This window comes from Lissotriton vulgaris, chromosome 2_1 (assembly GCF_964263255.1).
Source record: "Lissotriton vulgaris chromosome 2_1, aLisVul1.2, whole genome shotgun sequence".
Lineage (NCBI taxonomy): Eukaryota > Metazoa > Chordata > Amphibia > Caudata > Salamandridae > Lissotriton > Lissotriton vulgaris.
In genome coordinates this window covers 666436289-666455710 of record NC_141687.1, presented here as the reverse complement: position 1 = coordinate 666455710, position 19422 = coordinate 666436289, and positions in this window count along the sequence as shown.

Here is a 19422-nt window from a genome sequence, read left to right as displayed (position 1 = left end):
AGAGAAGAGCAAGGCACAAAATGCAGAGTATGTCCATGAGAATCTGCACAGGCAAGGGCAAAATAGCAAGGCCAGTGGCCAGTTCAAGGTTCAGAGTATGTACATGAGAATCTGCACAGGCAAGGGTAAAACAGCAAGGCCAGTGGCTAGTTGAAGGTGCAGAGTATGTCCAAGAGAAGCTGCACAGACAAGGGGCACACAGCAGTGAATGACAAGGCCAGTGGGCAGGACAAAGTGCAGAGTGAGTACATGAGAAGCTGCACAGGGAATAGTTGAACACAGCAAAGAGCAACACGGCCAGTGGCCAAAACGAAGTGCAGAGTATGTACATGAGAATCTGCACAGGCAAGGGGAAAACAGCAAGGCCAGTGGCCAGTTCAAGGTGCAGAGTATGTCCATGAGAAGCTGAACAGGCAAGAGGCACACAGCAGTGAATGACAAGGCCAGTGGGCAGGACAAAGTCCAGAGTGAGTACATGAGAAGCTGCACCGGGAATAGTTGAACACAGCAAAGAGCAACAAGGCCAGTGGCAAAAAAGAAGTGCAGAGTATGTCCATGAGAATCTGCACAGTAAAGGGCAAAACAGGAAGGACAGTGTCCAGGGCAAAGTGCAGAACATGTCCATGAGAATATGCACAGGCAAGGGCAAAACAGCAAAGCCAGTGGCAAGTACAGGGTGCAGAGTGAGTACATGAGAATCTGCACAGGCAAGGGCAAAACAGCAAGGCCAGTGGCCAGGGCAAAGTGGAGAGTGAGTACATGAGAAGCTGCACAGGCAAGGGCAAAACAGGAAGGCCAGTGTCCAGGGCAAAGTGCCGAGCGAGTACATGAGAGGCTGCACAGGCAAGGGCAATACAGGAAGGCCAGTGTCCAGGGCAAAGTGCAGAGCATGTCCATGAGAATCTGCACAGTTAAGGACATAACAGCAAGGCCAGTGGTCAGGGCAAAGTGCAGACAGTACATGAGAGGCTGCACAGGGAATAGTCCAACATAGCAAAGAGCAAAAAGGCCAGTGTCCAGGGCAAAGTGCAGAGCATGTCCATGAGATCCTGCACAGGCAAGGGAAAAACAGCAATGCCAGTGGCCAGGGCAAAGTGCAGAGTGAGTACATGAGAGGATGCACAGAGAATAGTCCAACACAGCAAAAAGCAACAAGGCCAGTGCCGAGACCAAAGTGCAGAGCATGTCCATGAGAATCTGCATGGGCAAGGACAAAACAGGAAGGCCAGTGGCCATGGTGAAGGGCAGAGCGAGTACATGAGAGGCTGCACAGGCAAGGGCAAAACAGGTAGGCCAGTGTCCAGGGCAAAGTACAGAGCATGTCCATGAGAATTTGCACAGGCAAGGGCAAAACAGGAAGGCACAGCGAGTACATGAGAGGCTGCACAGGGAATATGTGCGACTGTACCTTTACATGATCAGTAACACAGTCAGGGGGTAACACTGGGCAGTACAGGCTCACCTGTGTGAGAGGCAGGTGTGTGAAGGGGAACTACCACTCAGACTTGACTTTCAGGCGGACTGGGAGCTGGCTGTGTGTCAGGGACAGTAGGAGCACTTGTCCGGGGAGAGAGCGGCCCAGCTGAGGTATAGCTATCAGTGGCTTGGCAAGCCGGAGGGCTGCCTGGACCACGTGGTGCAGTGGCACGTTGAGGTGGAGTCATGCTGACGTGAGACACAGTGTGGCTGGGAGATTGTGGAGGGGTGCCTTTCCACTTCTTGGGGATTCTAAATGGCTTCCCGGACACAACAGGCACACTCACCAACAAAGTTGCATCAGGTGCAGACACAGGCACTCCCTCTGGGGATGTGATGGATCCAGCGGAACGCTTCGTCTGGCTTCACCTTTGACTCTCCATATCTGTTTGTCAGGTGTAACCCCTACAGTGCCCTCCTTCCCCTGCTTTACTGGGCTTGGAATGGGAGTCGAGGAGGTAGGTGAATCTGCCTTGGAGCCCTTCTTAGGTGTACCCTTGCCATGCACCACCTCCTCAGTGGGCACAGAAACTGCATGCCCTTCTTTATGAGATGCTTTAGGGACAGGAGAGTCCTTAGCTGGGGATGCCTCTGAGGCATGTGAGCCTGAGGTCTGCTTCTTTGCCGTTTGGGCTTTTGTGTTGCCTAACGGGCTTTTGTCTTTGCACTCTGGGGTGGCTTTGATCTTCTGTGGGGATGGTGTCTGCGGTCGTGAACCCTTGCGTAATTGCTGCTGTGTGCTGTATCGTGACTTTGAGGTCTGTGGACCGTAGTCACTATCGTCAGAAGTGGCCACAACCTGGGGGGTGGACAAAGGCCCCGGAGCTGGACTGGGAGTATGTGCCTGTTGAAGGGCAGACATCACTGTAAAGGACAAAGCCTGGACAGTACGGTGCAGCCCACCCACGTCTGAATGTATGCTCTCCATGAAAGCAACCACCTGGCCCTATTTTTTGTCATGGTCAATGAAGGCATTGAGGAGAGCTGTCTGGCATACACACAGCTGGTGCAAAAGCTCCACAGACTCAGCACTGATGGCAGCAGGGGGGACAGGGGCAGGGGCAGCAGTGCCAGGTGTGAAGGAAACTCGTCCCCTCTTCTTGAGCCGGACACGGGCAGCACCAGAAGAAGTGGCTTGCAGGGTGGGCAATGGCCGCTGTGTGGTTGAAGATGATGCAGAGACCCATTTCCTGTGCCCGCCAACATGGATGCATACCCGCTGGCTTCAGATGATGTGGTACTTTGCGTCTCAGGCTGGGATTCCTCCTGCAGACTCCGGTCCCCCTCTGAGGCGCTGGTAACATCTGTGCCACTGGGCTCCTGTGCAGTGTTGTGCTAGTTTCACCCACACTGGTGTCCGGCTCCTGTCCCTCCGTGACCACAGGATATTCTGCATGAGAGAGAGAGGCAGGGTCAGGTCAGTGGCAGCAACAGAACAAACCTATGCAAGCAATACATTACAAAAGATGCCCAAATCTTCATGTTGCACACCACCCTCTGCAATCACATCGCGGCAACTCACTACATAGTCCCAAACAGTGCGTGAACCCTGATTTTCAGTCATTATTGAGCCATGTGATGGCCACACAGCACAACACCCTGCTTGTGGCTTTATTCAACCAGACACACAACTAGCTCTGCGCACATCTAGGGACATGAGGGGGGCACACCACTTGTTGCCACTGACAGATCTGGATGAAACAGGAGGGACAACACAGACACAGACTACAACATGACAGTCCACAATGGTGAAGAGCTCATGCCAACCATACCTGTCAGCGAGTGAAATGAAGAGGTAGTCACCACTGCTCTGACCAGCCTTTGTTAATGCCACCTGCGGCAAAACCCTTGCAACTGACGAGCGTGCTGTGCCCGTCAGCAAAAGTGGGTAGAGAAGAAGGAAAGTCCGTCTCCCAGAATGCCTCCCAGCTTCTGAATCAAGTGTTGACAGGCTTGCTGTGCCTGACAGCATGAAGGAGAGGTGGGGAGAGGGAGAGGGCTGGTCCGTGCTACCACAAAGCCCCGTCTATTCTGATGCATTGAAGACTCATTGACTATTCAAGAGCAATGTAACAGGCTGGCTGTGCCTGTCAGCGTGAGGCAAAATAGGGGAGATGGCTGTTCCGAGCTCCCAGACCTTCCCAGAAGACACCGGACAGTAGGAGAACTTCCCAGGCAAATGTGCTTGTCCAGTTGGAGGCGTTCTAGTGTGGATCTGGCAGCCGCTGAAAGAGCTGCGGTAAAATCCACCGTACCCAGCGAGGAACTCCAACTGTGAAGGACGGACGCACTCCCCGCCTCACAGAGGAGTAGTCAGAAACACAGGAAATTCACTGTAAAGATCACCCGGCCAAATGAGAATCGCTGAAGAGGAGGTAGACCTATGCCACGCACAGATGAGGCTTTCTGAGGATCACACAGTGAGTAGAAATAGTGCATAAATGTTTAACCAGCAAGGCAAGTACCCCTCCAGTTGGTCAAATGCTCACATGGAAACAGTACCTTAGGAAATCCTCTAAGCGATGGAAATCATTGCGCAGAATAAGGCAGGAACTTCTCACAAAAATCTGTAAGAATTCCCTGCCCTGGAGTACAGCTGTATACAGTAGATAGAATACAGTTGGGGATGGTGGCGTGGCTGCCCCTACGCAGGTGGTCCTTGCCAGTGTTAAAAAGACATAACACTGAGTAGAAAAAGGAGTAGAGTTTATTACGTCTTACACCATCAAAAAGTTCCAGTCAGGTGCAGTCAACTGTAGAACCTTTGTACACAAACAATAGGAACGTTCCAAGAGGGAAGAGAAAGGAGGGGGAACACAGGCCGGGATGAACCAAGTGGATTACATTAGGTAGGTTATGCTTTCCTCTCTTTATAACACTTAAATGTAAATCCTCAGTAATTCACATAAAGGACCACAGTTAAAGTGAAGTCATAGCTGTGAAATAAAACTGAAAACCCCGGAAATTGGTAAGGTACGGTTAGCTAGCATAATTTGTGTCTCAACCATGACATTTATGACTACCTCCCAAATGGCCTAATCATGGCCTCAGAATATTTATACCAATAACAGGACATAAAAACGTAATGTCATTAAATAACAGTACATATCTAAAAAAATTATACCGTAACCGTAGTGATGACATAAACAATATTATTGGCAATAAGATATGTAATGCCATCATTAATATGAGCAATATAATTTGTGATGGCATCTTTTACATCAAGTGTGAAGTCATGACTAGTCCATTTGAAGGGTGAGCTAATGTTCTAATGCTGGAGACGCAAGTTGTGGTTTGTGTAGATAGCCATAATTGGGCAAATTTAGGGGCTCTCATGAAAATAACTTCACATTTACAATGTCTTTTTAATCATATTTCTCTCAAATGTTAATGTGTTATTAACAGAAAAAACAATAACTTATCCTTAATAAAGTTTTTTCAATTATTTTTTTATATTTTCTACAGTGTACTGTAAGAAATTGGATTATTGTTGGGGATACGTGAGATCCCACCTCAAGGAATAATCGCAACCCTTGTCGGGGAGAACTCTCAAAATCACTAAATCAACCGGAGCTCAGCCCCCTGGTGGCTATTGCATAGAGCAGGCAGTCTTAACCTAGGACAAAATGCGCAGCATTTATGCTGTACTGTTGGAAAATGCAATTTCTGCAGGGCCACCCCAAACCTTTTCCCTTCCTCCTCCCCTTTTTGCTGAATTCGTTTTGTTGGCTTTAGGACTCTGGGCACTTTACCACTACTTACAAGTGCTAACGTTCATGTGCTCTCTGCTTTAAATGAATGAATGAATGAATGAATGAATGAATGAATGAATGAATGAATGAGATCATTTATAAAGCGCTTAGCTTCTTAAACAGAGTGTCCCGGCGCTCATGGTCCCCTGCATAACGCCCCAAGATGCAGAAAAAACCAGGTTTAAGCAGTATCATAAAATGCGGTCAGTTGCAGAATAACCAGGTTTTAAACAGCATCTTGAAAACGGTGAGGTCCATCACAGTTCTGAGGGATAGCGGAAGAACATTCCAGATTTGGGCTCCCAGAAACCTAAAAGAACTACCTCCAGGCCTAGCTTGGTGTATTCTAGGAACGGAGGCACAGCCCGTTGAGGTTGACCTCAAGGTTCTCGATGGCGCGCATTTGTAAACTCTACTTCTGAGATATCCCGCGCCACTCCTCTGCAGGGCCTTGAAGAATAACACCAGCGACTTAAACTTGATCCTCTTTTTTACTGCTAGCCAGTGTAGCGCCTTGAAATGTGAGGATATATGAGCCTTGGGCTTAAGCATAAGTACCCTTCTAGCAGCTACATTTTGGGCCATCTACAAGCGATTGAGAAGGCAATCAGGGAGGCCCAGGTATAGGACATTAGCATAATTAATTCTAGAAGTGACTAGCGCCTGGACCACAGTTTTCCTGTAGTCCACTGGTAGAAGGGGAAGAAATTTCCCCTGCATGTGCAGGAGGCCGAAGCAGGTGCCTACAACGGACTCGCGAGAGTGCCATCCAGCATAATACCCAGATTGTTTACAGTATTTTACGCAGAAAGGGGTGGTGATATATCCACCGGCCACCAGCGTCTCCACTCTTCAGAGGGTGGGAATCCCAAAAAAATGATTTCAGATTTCTCTAGATAACATTTCAGTTTATTCCTCCTTAGCCACGTAAACACTTTGGTGAGGCATGTTCTAATCTTCTCACCCTCAAAGTCCGCTGTGTATCGTCAGCATATGAAATTGTTTTTGCCCCATGCCCTTCCACCAGAGGGGCCAAAGGGCACATATACAAGTTGAAAAGAGTAAGGCTCAATACAGAGCCCTGAGGAAACCCTACTTTCAGGCTACGGATGGGGGCCTCAAAGGGAGGAGTCCAAACTTCCTGGCTTCTGTTGTAAAGGAAGGAGGTAAGCCATTCTAACACAGAGCCGCCTGGCCTATTCCAAGTTGTTGTACCCTCTCCAGGAGCCTGTCATGCTGGATAGTATCAAAGGCCACCAATAGATCTAATAGAATTTGAACAGCTTTGCCCCCCCTGATCGAGCTTCTTCTTGACATGTTCCGAGACCTCCAGCAGAGGGGTTTCAGTACTATAGTTCGCTCTGAAGCCAGACTGACTGATGTGAAGAAGGTTATTTTTTTCAGCATAGTCTGTAATAACTGAATTCACAACTTTCTCCAGAACCTTAGAGAGAGAAGGCAGAAGCAATATGGGCCTGTAGTTTGCTAGTACTTTAGGATCAGAGGAGGGTTTCTTGAGTAGCAGCAACTATTTGGCATGTTTCCAAATGGAAGGCATATGGCCAGCAGCTAGGGAGGAATTGAGTACATTATTGACCAGAGGATTTAAGACTGTGGCCACCGAAACCAGCAATTTAGCTCGACAAGGGTCGGCAGGGGAACCTGACTTTAGACCTTTCATGATAGCAAGCGATATTTTCGGCAGCAGCTGAGGGAACTGAAGGAGAACAGGAATATCTCTTGATTAAACATAACAACACTTGCTTATCCACAATTGGCATATTTAATTTACGTATAAGTCCCTAGTAATGTGCACTACATGTGCCCAGGGCCTGGAAATTAAATGCTGCTAGTGGGTCTGCAGCACTGATTGTGCCACCCACTTGAGTAGCCCTTTGCAGACCGTTTGTGTGCAGTTTTAAACTGCCATGTCGACCTGGCAGATTAACCTTCTTGCCAGGCCCAAACCTTCCTTTTTTTTCTTTTAAGTTAAAAAAAAGGTTTTATTGCAAAGAAAAGGGTGTCAATAAACAATATAAACAATTAATCACAAGTCATTACATTACAAATATACTCCAAGAGAAATACAAAAATTGGATTATTGATAGGAGCAGCTAAAAACAAAGTGATGAAGAGAAAATATAACTAATATTGAAATATAAAACTAAGGAACATTTGGGGAACTCATGGGGGTTTAAGTACTTCTTGATGAGAGGGCTACAACGAGAAAGATGTTTTAGCACTTGTGTCAATGTACAATGTAACAAACGATGGCGTATCAAGAGAGAGAGAGAGGATTAGAAAGCTAGTCCGTATCCCCTGGGGTTTATATGTTTATCAACAAGGACTAGTTTAGGTGTGACCATATTCTAGGACTCTGAACTGTATTGTCAGCAGGCACCTATTAGGTTTTATATGAAGCCCTCACCCACCAACCTAGTTGTTGGCATGCTTCATCATCGGGCCCACCTAGTGACACCTAATGGATCCCGGGTGTGCTACGACGCCTGATTACAGCGGAGCAGGTATTTTTCTGAGAGTGCATTGTGGTGAACTGTGCAGTGAAGGTAAAACGGCTAAACGGTGGTCCCAGTACCCGAGGGTGAATTACATTTTAATAGCCTGGGCCTCCGTCAGCGGTTAAAAACAAGGCAAGTGGATGTTGTGGTGGCAAGATTAAGACCTCCTAAATCCAGTTTGGGTCGACATGTGTCAGCCAGTGCCTTTGATTATGCTGGCTTTCCTCAGGACCATAAATAGTGCAAATGTGGGTTAAAAACAATAAAGAGAGTGTTTTAGGACTATGTGTCACACTCACTAAGGTGCTATACGTGTAAGAGGGGGATTCCCTCCTGAAGCATACCTGTGGATATAACATGTAGGACAAAACAAGGACATACAGTAGAGGAGTCATTTAATCATATAGTTTCAGGTCACACAGATCATGAAATCGCAGGTTTTTAAGTGCTAAAAACGGCGTAGGTGTAACAGTACTGGTGGTACTGCTAGTGTAAGTTATCTCGAAATATCGTAGGCGTGGTGAGGCTAGAGAGCGAGCATCGCACACAATGTGGCAGGGAGCACAAGGAATGTAATCTCACGCTAACGATTTGTTGCGAGTGCTCCCTGGAGTGATTCGGCAAGGGAAATGACCATAGAAAGAAATTGGGGGACCACTGAGAGTTAGGCAACCTGTAAGGAGAGAAGTGCTTACCCTGAAGATGAGTTGGTTGGTCATCATACTCACGGGATTCTTGGTCAAGACCTGCGGTGTACCTGTTGTGCTGTCATCAACCTCCGGAACCTGAGTGAGGGATGCAGCGTTGTTTTTATGCTGTTTCGTAATTGCCGGCACCTGGGTGTGGAAGCAATGGTGGACAGACTACCAGCGCCTCATTGTGCGCATGTGCGTGTCGAAGACACGCGTTCGTTAGTGAGAGCATGCTCAGGAATGAGCGATTTCAGCGCATGCGCTGAGAGAACCTTGTGCATGTGTGCGGTCAGGTTGTTCACACGCTTCTGATGGTGCACATGCTAAGTGGCGCGGCACATGCACAGAGTGTGATCTGTCAGTATGACCTCAATGTGTTACCGCTTGGATGAGGAGAAGAGGGGGCAATGTGCAGCGCACGAGGGGTGTCTTGTACACGTAGTGTGGGCAGTTATACCAAAAGACCATGTGGGGACTGGAGGATGTGCCCAGCGCTTGTAATGTGTTGGAAGGACATGTACAGAGTGCTGCCAATGGGAACTTAGAAGGGACTACATCAAAAGGGTTTATAGACTGATAGAGTTCCATGGTACGGAATCATTGAGACCATCTATTTGGAGGGAAAGGCGGGAAATCTATTGTTGTTCTTTACTGAGCAGAAATTTCTCATTGTTATGCTCTGTGGTGCTGAACTGTTCGATCACAGTCCAAGTTAGATCATTGGGAGTGTGGTTATGGCGTAGGAAGTGGTCAGCCAGTTTACTGATATTTTTCTTGCACCTGATGGTACTTCTATTTTCCACCACTCTCGTGCGCACTTTTCGAGTAGTCATGCCGATGTATCGTAAGCCACATGGGAATGTCAGGAGGTAGACTACATTACTGGAGTTGCAGTTAGTGTGGTGATGTTGGATCCAGGTCTTGCCTGGTTCCAAATCCAAGGTTTTGGTGTGTCTGGTTAGGTGGCACACACTGCAGTTATTGCAGGGGTAGTGGCTTGTGATTTTAGGTAGTATCCAGGGATTAAGGATGGTGTTAGATTCAGTTCTAGTCTGGGGTTTCGGGCGTGTGAACACCAGCTGGTCCTTAATTTTGGTGTACCTCTTGTAAGCAAAGCGTGGTGTGTCCCATTCCCTGGGTCCAGAGTTGACGATCTTCCAATGTTTGCGGATGTTTTTTGCAACTTGATTGGAGGCCGTGTTGTAGGTGGTCACACAGGTCATGGACTGTTCTTTGGGCTCCTTGATGATGGTTTCTAGTAGTGATGGAGCAAGAATTCGCACAGTTCGCGACTTGCTTGTATTCATGAACCTCAAATAACGTTAACGTCATAACCAACACGTTTTGTCTTATTAATATTCCACTTTTACACTACACAGGGGTGTCCCAGTGACGCTTGCCTATGTGTATACTAATCCTAACTACGCTTGCATATTAAAAGGTCGCTGCTTTGAGGGATTCTAGTCTGCGCATGCGTCGGTCATACCCATGTGATATGACGCACTCGCAGTTCTGGAGGGAACTTGTCGCTCATGCGAAGTACAGCTAAAATGCCGCTTTGTTTCTCACATGCTCTTCGCTTGCACTGCTGCTTTAGCCCAGCTGTTCGTTCTGCTTAACTCCTAATGCTATAGTTCTTATAAAGTAAGGGGTGTAGTATAACCAATCATGGTATACAGTGTATTCATTTTTTCAGTGTTTCTAAATTGTTTTCGCTTACTTTTCATGTAACATTCTTCGGGGGCCTGGGAGAGAGATGCTACTCCATCCTGGAAGCCCGTGCGGTACCAATCACGTGATGGGGGAAAAGAGAGTCATACAGCAGTAGAACCCAGCCAGCTGGCAGTCAAAGCAAAGATGCTCCTGGGAAACTGACCTGCGCCCCAGCGCGAAGAAGCAAACTTGTACCTGCATTCATTACATTGTAATGTTGTACTGTGTTTTCTTAAACTCACATGCCATGGCAACTGGAATGTAAGGGGTGGGTTCAAATATTTAATATTAATCCTGAGAAAGTCTTAAATTTAGGAGGTACAATGACCTAACCACCTCCTGTGTCCAATCAGAATTGTTGTTCGTACCCTTTGGTGAGCCCAGTCCTGATCCAATTCTGGGGTTATCCTGTCCTGACTGTCCATGAGCTGTACCTGCTCGCCTACTGGCATCCTAAGTCCTTGAGGGTCCTTTCCCGCCTTTCCCAACTGACCCGTGGCCAGGGTTAGTCTCCATCCTGTTGTAGGTAAATATATTCCGTGTGGGTGTTTGTCTATCTAAATCTTTTCTCTCTCCCGCCTTAAATAAAGCAAACTTGCCTATGTCAATTTCCCTGTCTTTATATACATTTTGACTTTCATGTAAAGTATTTACTAGCATGTTCCATATTTTCTCCCCACCTTTAGTCAAACACTGAACTGTTTACATATATAGTATGTTCCATTCTTACCCTCCCTATAGAAAATAAGCACTTGTTGATATAGAACTTTCATAAGTTTCGGTTTTCTTCTTAACTATTAGAATATCTTGGAAGCTTACTTTAATCAGTATGTTCCCTTTCTCTACCCGCCTTTAGTAACGTTGTGGAAGTCTGATAGACTAAAAATAGCGTGTTCCTTATTTTTCCCCTCCCTTTATTCTTCGATTTATAGATGATTCTCACTTTGATTCATAGCTACACTATATTTCTAATCTTAGTTATTGATAGTCTGATCTGTGTAAATTTCAATCTCATGGCTTATGATGAGGAAAATTAATTAGATAAAGGTGTTGAAAACTTCTTGCGTTTGTGGTTATTACAAAAGTATAAACATTTTCAAATGTACAAAGTATCAATTTTATGTTGTTTGCCTATCCACTGATAGCTCCTGATCCATTGTGATCTTAGGTACCTGTTCAGAGGTTTGGTAAGTCAGGTACACGGAAATAAATAGAAAGGAACAAGGATTACTGATAAGAGTGTGTAGGTTACCTGATTTATGAAATATAGTGATAAATACATTATGGGCCCAAGTGTGCATATTGGATAAATAGGAGTCGGGTGACCTGTGCGCTCTATCAGTAATTTTCCGGTAGCAGAGCTATGGTTAGGACTAATTAAGATAGGTAGATAAGTTACTTGCTGAAAACTGTAAAATATAATTGCTGCTAATATTTTTTCCCTAAAACTGATCGGATGTATAAATATTGCTTTGAAATGTTATAAAATTGTTTTGAAATTATATTTTATGAAATGCTGCTATATTAAGTGTTTATTAACAAATTGTTAGTGATTGTTATACGCTGTCTGGAAATTACCAGGGGATAGAATAGCGGGTGGTGAGTAGGATCCACTCCGCGGAGAGGTCACTTACTGTGAGGAAAATTAGTGCATGGTTAGGTAAAACTGGAAGCGCTAATTAGGGCTTTTTCTGAATAAGTAGTTGAATAAATGATAGCAACGAGTTCGCTAATGAAACTTCAGTTGTGATATAACCTAGTAAGGGTTACACGAGGAAGGAGTAGTAGGTTTATCGGAGCTTGAGTGATAGCAAAGGAGTTCGCTGATGAAACTTTAGGCTTAGTATATATCCCGGAAAGAGTGGATGAGTCAAAGAAGTAACAGGTTCTCTAACGCTTGTGTGAAGGGTAGGCAGAAGGGTCTATCCGTAGTATATGAAAAGTAGACAGAAGAAGGTTTACTTGCAGTGAAACAAAGCGTTCTTTATAGACACTCGAGTACAGTGGTGAATGTTATACGTTGTAAACTAAACTGAGCACTTGCACTTTAAGAAAAATTCAAAGTTTCCGTTACCTTGTGAAGGAGGGAGTCGGTTGCGGAGCTGCGCTGACATCACTCTGTGCCGCGCTGGTATTGGTCGAAACAGCGGGTGTGTAACAAAGCTGGTATTGTAAAGGAGGGGTGAGTGCCGGAGCGTGAGACTGTGTCTCGAGAAAAAGGCCGCGCACCCATTGGTCAAAATTACTTGCAATCACAATGTTGATTGGTTGTTGGAAAGGTTGAAAGACGCGCTAGCATTGGAAAAGGATTGTAAACAAAAATACGTAGTTTCACACGCAAACTAAGTTTACGAAGTATATGTGGTATCCAGAATTTTTACCTGATCCGCAACACTTAGGTTTTGGTAAGGATCAGATGCTAAGAGGCAGACCTTACAATATGTACGGAAGCAAGAGAAAAATGACTTTCGCAGACAAGGTCAAGAATTATTTCACGAAAGATAAACCCATTAAAACTAGAGAAGGTGTAATCATTCCACCACCTAATACTCCTGCATCATTTATGATGTTTGACAAAGGATATCATTCCTGTGTATGGTTGGAAAATTGGGTAAAGTATACCAAGGACGATGGAATCTTAGCATTTCCCCTAGATGGTACCTTTAATAGTAGAATTTTGTTTAATTTGAGGACCCGAATGAATGACTTACACCCCAGACCAAGATTGACGCAATATGAGGCGTTAGAAGAATTGGAGATTGAGGCCTTGGAGCGAGACAGACCCAGAATGGATAAGGGAATAAGTAAATGGTACCCGAAAATGCAGAGAGAGACCAAAGAGAAAAAGATGAAACAATGGAGACAGAATATGATGGTTGAGGGACTATTTCCAGTATTTGGTGTAGACGAACCCGTAGGAGGAAAAAGCACAGAGAAAACCCGACACCAAATTGCTGCGGGTGATTCAGAAGATGAATACCTGGAGGATTTTTTAATGAAAAATCCACCACCATATGATGAGGAGTCTAGGTCCCTGAGTTCGAAAAACCCATTTTTCAGACATCCTAGGGATAGAAGGGCCAGTACCACTGAAGCGACAGGACTAGGTTACAGACCTAGTGGCAATGAGGGATCAAGCATGTCTGATCCAACTATTCCCTGTTATAGACCGATTTGTGGTGAGGGACCAAGTAGGACAGTTCCAACTGCCCCGAGTCTTTACCCTCCTTTAGTTCCACACGTGATACCTGAAACCTCTATGGAAAAGATTTTACAGGAACGAGAAAAGGAAGCCTTAGAGAGACAGAGAATTGAACTCATTCAGAAAATAACCCTGCTAAATACCAGTCCTGAAGCTCTGACCATTCCAGTAACTATTGGCCCAGTTGTTCCCCTCTATGGGGATAGACATGCTAGTCCAAAAACTCCAGTTATTACTCCAGGTGTAGTACAGCCCAGAAAAGAGCCTTTAATAGTTGATGACCAGGCAAGTGAATGCGAGTCTGTAATTTCCCTAATGGATTTGCCCATAAGAGAACCAGAAGGCAGTGCGCAGAGAACCAAGACCCAGACTAGTGCAAGAGAAGTTCTGATGGAAACAGCTTCAGGTACTCAAAGTGCTACGGTAGTGACTCCAGAAGAATTAGATAGATGGACCTGAGAATTAGAAAAGGTAAATCCTCAGCCCAAACCATTAGATATTTACAAATTAAGAATAGAATTAGAAGAACTAATGGCTGGGAACGTGAGACTAGACAGGTTGAACACCCTTAGTGAGGAAGAGATATTGTTCATCTGTAAAAGCATTACCAGAAACACCAGAGTGTTCCATGAGAAATTAATGGACACAGCAGCTAATATGGGAATAGATGTTAGCAGATCCAAAGTATTGCAGAAGCCCTACAGAGCAGAATTTTCTGACAAGGATTTAGAAAACATGAATGTGTCAGGGAAAAAGGTGCAGGTAAGAGAATTGATGAATCTATTACAGAAATGGGGAGATTTAGAAAAATGGAAAGCCAGATGAGCAAAGAAAAAGGAAGGCAGTAAGTCCAGACAAATGACTTCTGAATATGTCCTAAATGAAGTTGACAAGGCAGAGACTTTTATCCTATGAGAGAAGGGCCAGTTGGGAAATTTGTACATGTTCCATGGCCCGACAAGATATTGTGTCATTTACAAATGATTTCCCGAAATTACGAGAAAAGCCTGTAGAGTGGTATAGACAGGTTGAGAGGTTTGTTAAGGTTAAAAAATGTCTTCTGAAGGACCTAGATGGGTTCTTCGACATTGTAGTTCCTGTAGATTTGTGGACAGAATGTAAAATTGCGGTTGATTGGCCCAGTGAGGAGTATGCCAGAGACCCAAGAACAGGAGCCCCCTCAGCGGAGGTGATGAGACAGTATGACAAAGTAATACTGTATTTAAAAGGAAAAGTGCCAGCTAAAGAAACTGATTGGACCCGCATAGATAGAACTATCCAAAATCCTGATGAAACTGTAGATTCATATTATGAACGACTGTTACAAGTGTTCAAAACATACAGTGGAATCGATAACATTGAGATGAAGGATATGACCCATTTTATTTATCGGTTCGTGTTAGGGCTAAGACCTGAGATCTCACAGTGGATTAGAGACAATAAAATCTGTTGGCAAGGAAAACCTATAGATGAGGTCCTGAAATACGCCAAGTATTGTGAAGATGAGATAGAAAATAAACGGAAAGCATTAAAAGAAAAGGTAATGTGGGCCCAAGTAAAATTAGCAGAGCAACAAGTAAAGTAGTTAAGTAAAATAAATAATAATACCCAGAATCAAGGCCCTGGGGTGGAGGGAAACCCCGAGTAAAAATGAGCCGAGAGGAAGCCCGGAAGAAACTTCCCTGTCACTGGTGCGGTCAGATAGGGCACTGGAGAGACGAGTGTCCCATGCTACAGAATGGTAATGTGCCCAATAATGATTTAAATCCACAGGTGCAGAAAGAGGGGCCACGAAAGACACAGCAGCAGGTAAAGCAGACACAGCTGCCTCGCGCACCTAGGCCAAACTATAAGAATAGAGCACAGCAGAATGAGGAATTCTAAGTATGGGAAGGAAGGGGGGATAGAAATGCAGCAACTTCGCAATTCCTGTTGAATGATACATTTCTCTGTGATGAACCTTACTGACGGGGCCTGAGGCGGGAGGACGAGGAGTGCGTGCCTGGCGCCTCCTTGCCGGTAGACCAGACAGGGCCATACATTGAAGGAAAGGTTGAAGGAAATGACATCACCTTTCTGTTGGACACTGGTGCTACCCGTTCTACTGTAAGAACTGAAGGACTGGGTTCTTTAAGACCCAGCGGTGCCAGGGGACAACACCTGAAACCTTCGTGGGTAACCTGCTCCGGCGTACGAATGACAGAGACACGGGACACTTCCTTCGGCGTCAAAGATTCAAGGTTTATTTACTGCAGGGAAACACAGAAGTCACAGGAAGTACAACGAGTGTAGTTCGGGGAGACTGCTTCAAATTGGTTCTGTGGATCGCTCCTTTTATACACGATTCTCCCATAGGTTAACATGGTACACAAAAGTTTACGACTTGGTTCCCACAATTATCCCTGAGAGGGGTCGCTTTGGTCACTTTGATACATTCAAGGTCCGGAATATAAGTGCGGAAACATTTGGCGGTTCCCAATTGTAAAAACCCATCTTCCCACCATTAGTACATTCCAATCAGCAGTAAAACAGATCGAAGAAGGAACAAGAACAGGTGTGGAGGAAGATGGAAACAGTGGGGAGATTGGAAAGGGTGTAAAAGGAGAGGTATCGGGAAACACGAGCTACAGGCATCAAAGGGACGTGCCTAATGAGATGCACGGCTGAGACAATAAACCGGCACGGCGAGATGAGCCTCGAGCGGGCCATCTGCCTTACAGTATCATCCCCCTCGTCATAAAGACACTTTCAAAGGACATGTGTCTTCCGCAGATATCTTGGGAATCCCAGGGTCGCGAAGCGGACAACGTCCGTTCGCTGGCTACTTGAGGGCAAGAAACAAAATGGATGCCGTATCTAAGATGGAACCCGTGGGTACAGATGAAAAACCCACGTAAAAAACGAACGGTTTAAGTTAGCACAGCGAAACTGCGCACACTTACTAAACTCGTCATTTGCGGTTCGTAGAAACCAGACTCGACCATATTCGTGCGAGTCGAAAACACCACTTACAATTGCCACGGAACCTCAGACGCTCCTTTTGCCCTCATGTAGGCAAGCACTAGTCGGAATCATACTCGATATTCATCAGACCATCTAGATGTTGCTGTAACATAGCTCTGTCCAACCGAGTCCCCTTGGTAACAGGTGGCTGTCTTATACACGTTGTAGCACAGAGGCCACATAAGGCAGGACCACACTGCACACAAAGGCAACACGTGAACAGGAACGCCACAACAACTCCGATGATCATCAGAATCTTCCAACCCCAAGTTGACATCAGGCCCCAAAACCACCCAAGTAGCGTCCAATCCCCTACATCCACGTGTATGGATTCAGAGATTTTATGCAACTTTGAGATGGCTTGATAGACAGTCGGAGCGTTATCCGGAATGAAAATACAGCAGCTCGAATGGATCACCTTACATACCCCACCTCGATCTGCTAAGATCACGTCTAAAACCATACGGTTTTGTAACGTCATAAGTCTATCCGCCTGAAGTTCTGTGGTGATATTACCAAGGGCACTGGCAGTAATATTAGCTGTCGATTCTACCACTCGAGTCAACTGTCTCAGGTTCCTACTATTAACCATAGGTCCCCAAAACGGGAGGAAACCCTTGAAAAAGTCTCCTGCCTCTTGACCGGCAGTATCCTCTTCGCTAATTACGCCTCTCACAACTCTTGTCTTGTGATAATCTGCATCTACAGTGAACGTCGGAGGCAACAAATTTGCGATAAAGCATGCGCCCACAAAGTCGGAGGGCAACCATGCATACGCACGATCATGGCAGACAAAGTACGTACCCTTGGCAGCCAGAAACACAGGGGACGAGACATCGGCAGAATGTAATTCTCGGTGCAAGCACTCTCTCCAAGTCGGGCTTTCGATCTTCGGCCACGACCCATTAGACAAAAATTACCAATGTGGGGTACGACCCATATCGGAGGTGAGCTTTTAAGCTGTTTATCACTCGTGAGCGCACTGTACTCGACCTTACTCAAGACCCTATAGGCTTGTACCTCTTCCTCTGGGATGAGCGACGGCTCATAGATATCTCTATCTAAATCTTCTATCGCTATGGACAAAGGCTTATAGTACGAGCCAAGGCCAAGGTAGGGAGAACGTGGCTCTCGACTGGGGTAAGAATCTAGTGCGCTTCGAAACATTGTTTGGAATGCTCGAGCTGAACCCTGGGAACTATACGGTAAGACCAAATATGGAATTCCCTTATCCGTGGTATGTGGCATTAATCCACACACCCAACAATTAGTAGTATTTACCACTAACTGGTGCTGATGAAGGAGCTGAATAAAGGAATTATTGCGGAATTCTGCACGTCTAGCCTGCTCGTGTTCAGGTAAGATATGAAAGGAATGAGGGGATGCAGTGGAGGTAAGTGTAGGGTCAGAGGTAGGAGTAGGTATAGCAGAAGGTAAGAAGTAAGACATTGTGTAATACACCCCACCCGCCAATAGTGCAGAAACAATCAGAAGCAGTACGAATATTTGAAACATAAAACATTTGGTACGAGTAAGTTGTTGTAACTTGAACCTTTGCGCCTGAGCTTCTTCCAAGTCCATCAGCTTCGAAAACGCCATCCCCTATGACCGTCCGCAACGTCTCTTGACGCACTTCGTTCTGTGTAGCAGTAGTCAATCCCTAGGAGTTCCCAGGAACCGACGGTCTTTAACCTAGCGACAAGACCTGCTAACCAGAAGGAAGTACACGCGCGGCCCTACGGCCTTTATTCACAATGTATATGCAAAAAAATGTCTCTCAGCTGTGGAAGCAAAAACACATATGGAACGAAACTCAATATATATACAAAAATAATTACAATGATACGGGTGTTCGGACTGATCGTGGAAAACGGGATAATGCAATTATCAAGGGGCAGAACGGGATTTTTTATTTGTCCTTAGTGCTGGAACGCAAAAAGTATCGAGTTTTCCCAGGACGTGTATGTTCATCAAACAAAGGATCCGATGAGGGAACAGAGTCCTGTTGATCAGCCGAATGTTCTGGTCTCGAGTCTTTTGATGACAAATGTTCAACAGTGTCTTTCTGCTGCACTGAGGATTCTCCGACAGGTTGTGCGTCGCTGAAAGGTACAAACGCCGGCAATCCTTCGGATTCAGATGAAGCAATGCCCCTCCTCACCCACGAGTCTGCCGGCAAAGGAATAGGAACTTTCTTTGTATGGGTGGCATGCACCCAATTTTTCCGGCCCTCTAAACGAACGGCAGTTCTCGTGGCAAGGAGGACCTGGTAGGGTCCAGTAAACCGGGGTTCCAAGTTCTTCTTGCGGGAAAAATTTCTGGTGACCACCCAGTCTCCGGGCTGGAGCTGGTGGCATGGACCCTTCGTCTGCGTCGGCAATGCTTCGTAAACCTGTTGGTGAATTAACCTCAGTTTAGCAGTCAGATCATGAAGATAGTCAATCAACATTGGGTATTCGAGACTGGAGAACACACCCGGTCTAGGGACCCCCCACACATTCGCAGGACGGCCGAACACTATTTCATAGGGGCTAAGCCCTACTCGGGAGTGTACGGTTGCCCTAGTTGATAACAAAGCTAAGGGTAAAGCATCAGGCCACGAAAGACCAGTCGTAGCCTGAATCTTTGCTAGTTTCAATTTAAGGGTGCCATTGTACCCTTCAACCAAACCAGCTGACTGGGGATGATTGGCGCTATGGAATTTTTGATGAATTCCAAGGCCCTTACACACACTCTTCATCACACTCCCCACAAACTCACTTCCGTTATCCGACCATACAATCCGAGGCATTCCATACCGAGGAAAGTATTCCTTCAGTAGGATTTTCGCAGTAGACAAAGCAGTGTTGTCTTTGAGGGGATAGGCTTCAATCCATCGGGAGAACGCGCAAACCACAACTAAAACGTATTTCAGGTTATTGCATCGCTCCATATGGATGAAGTCTAATTGGATCACCTCAAAGGGACATGAAGGGGGAGCAAAACTACCAGGAGGAGTTGGGGTTCCCTTACCAGGATTGTACAACATACATACCATACAATTCTTAACCAATCGTTCAGCACAT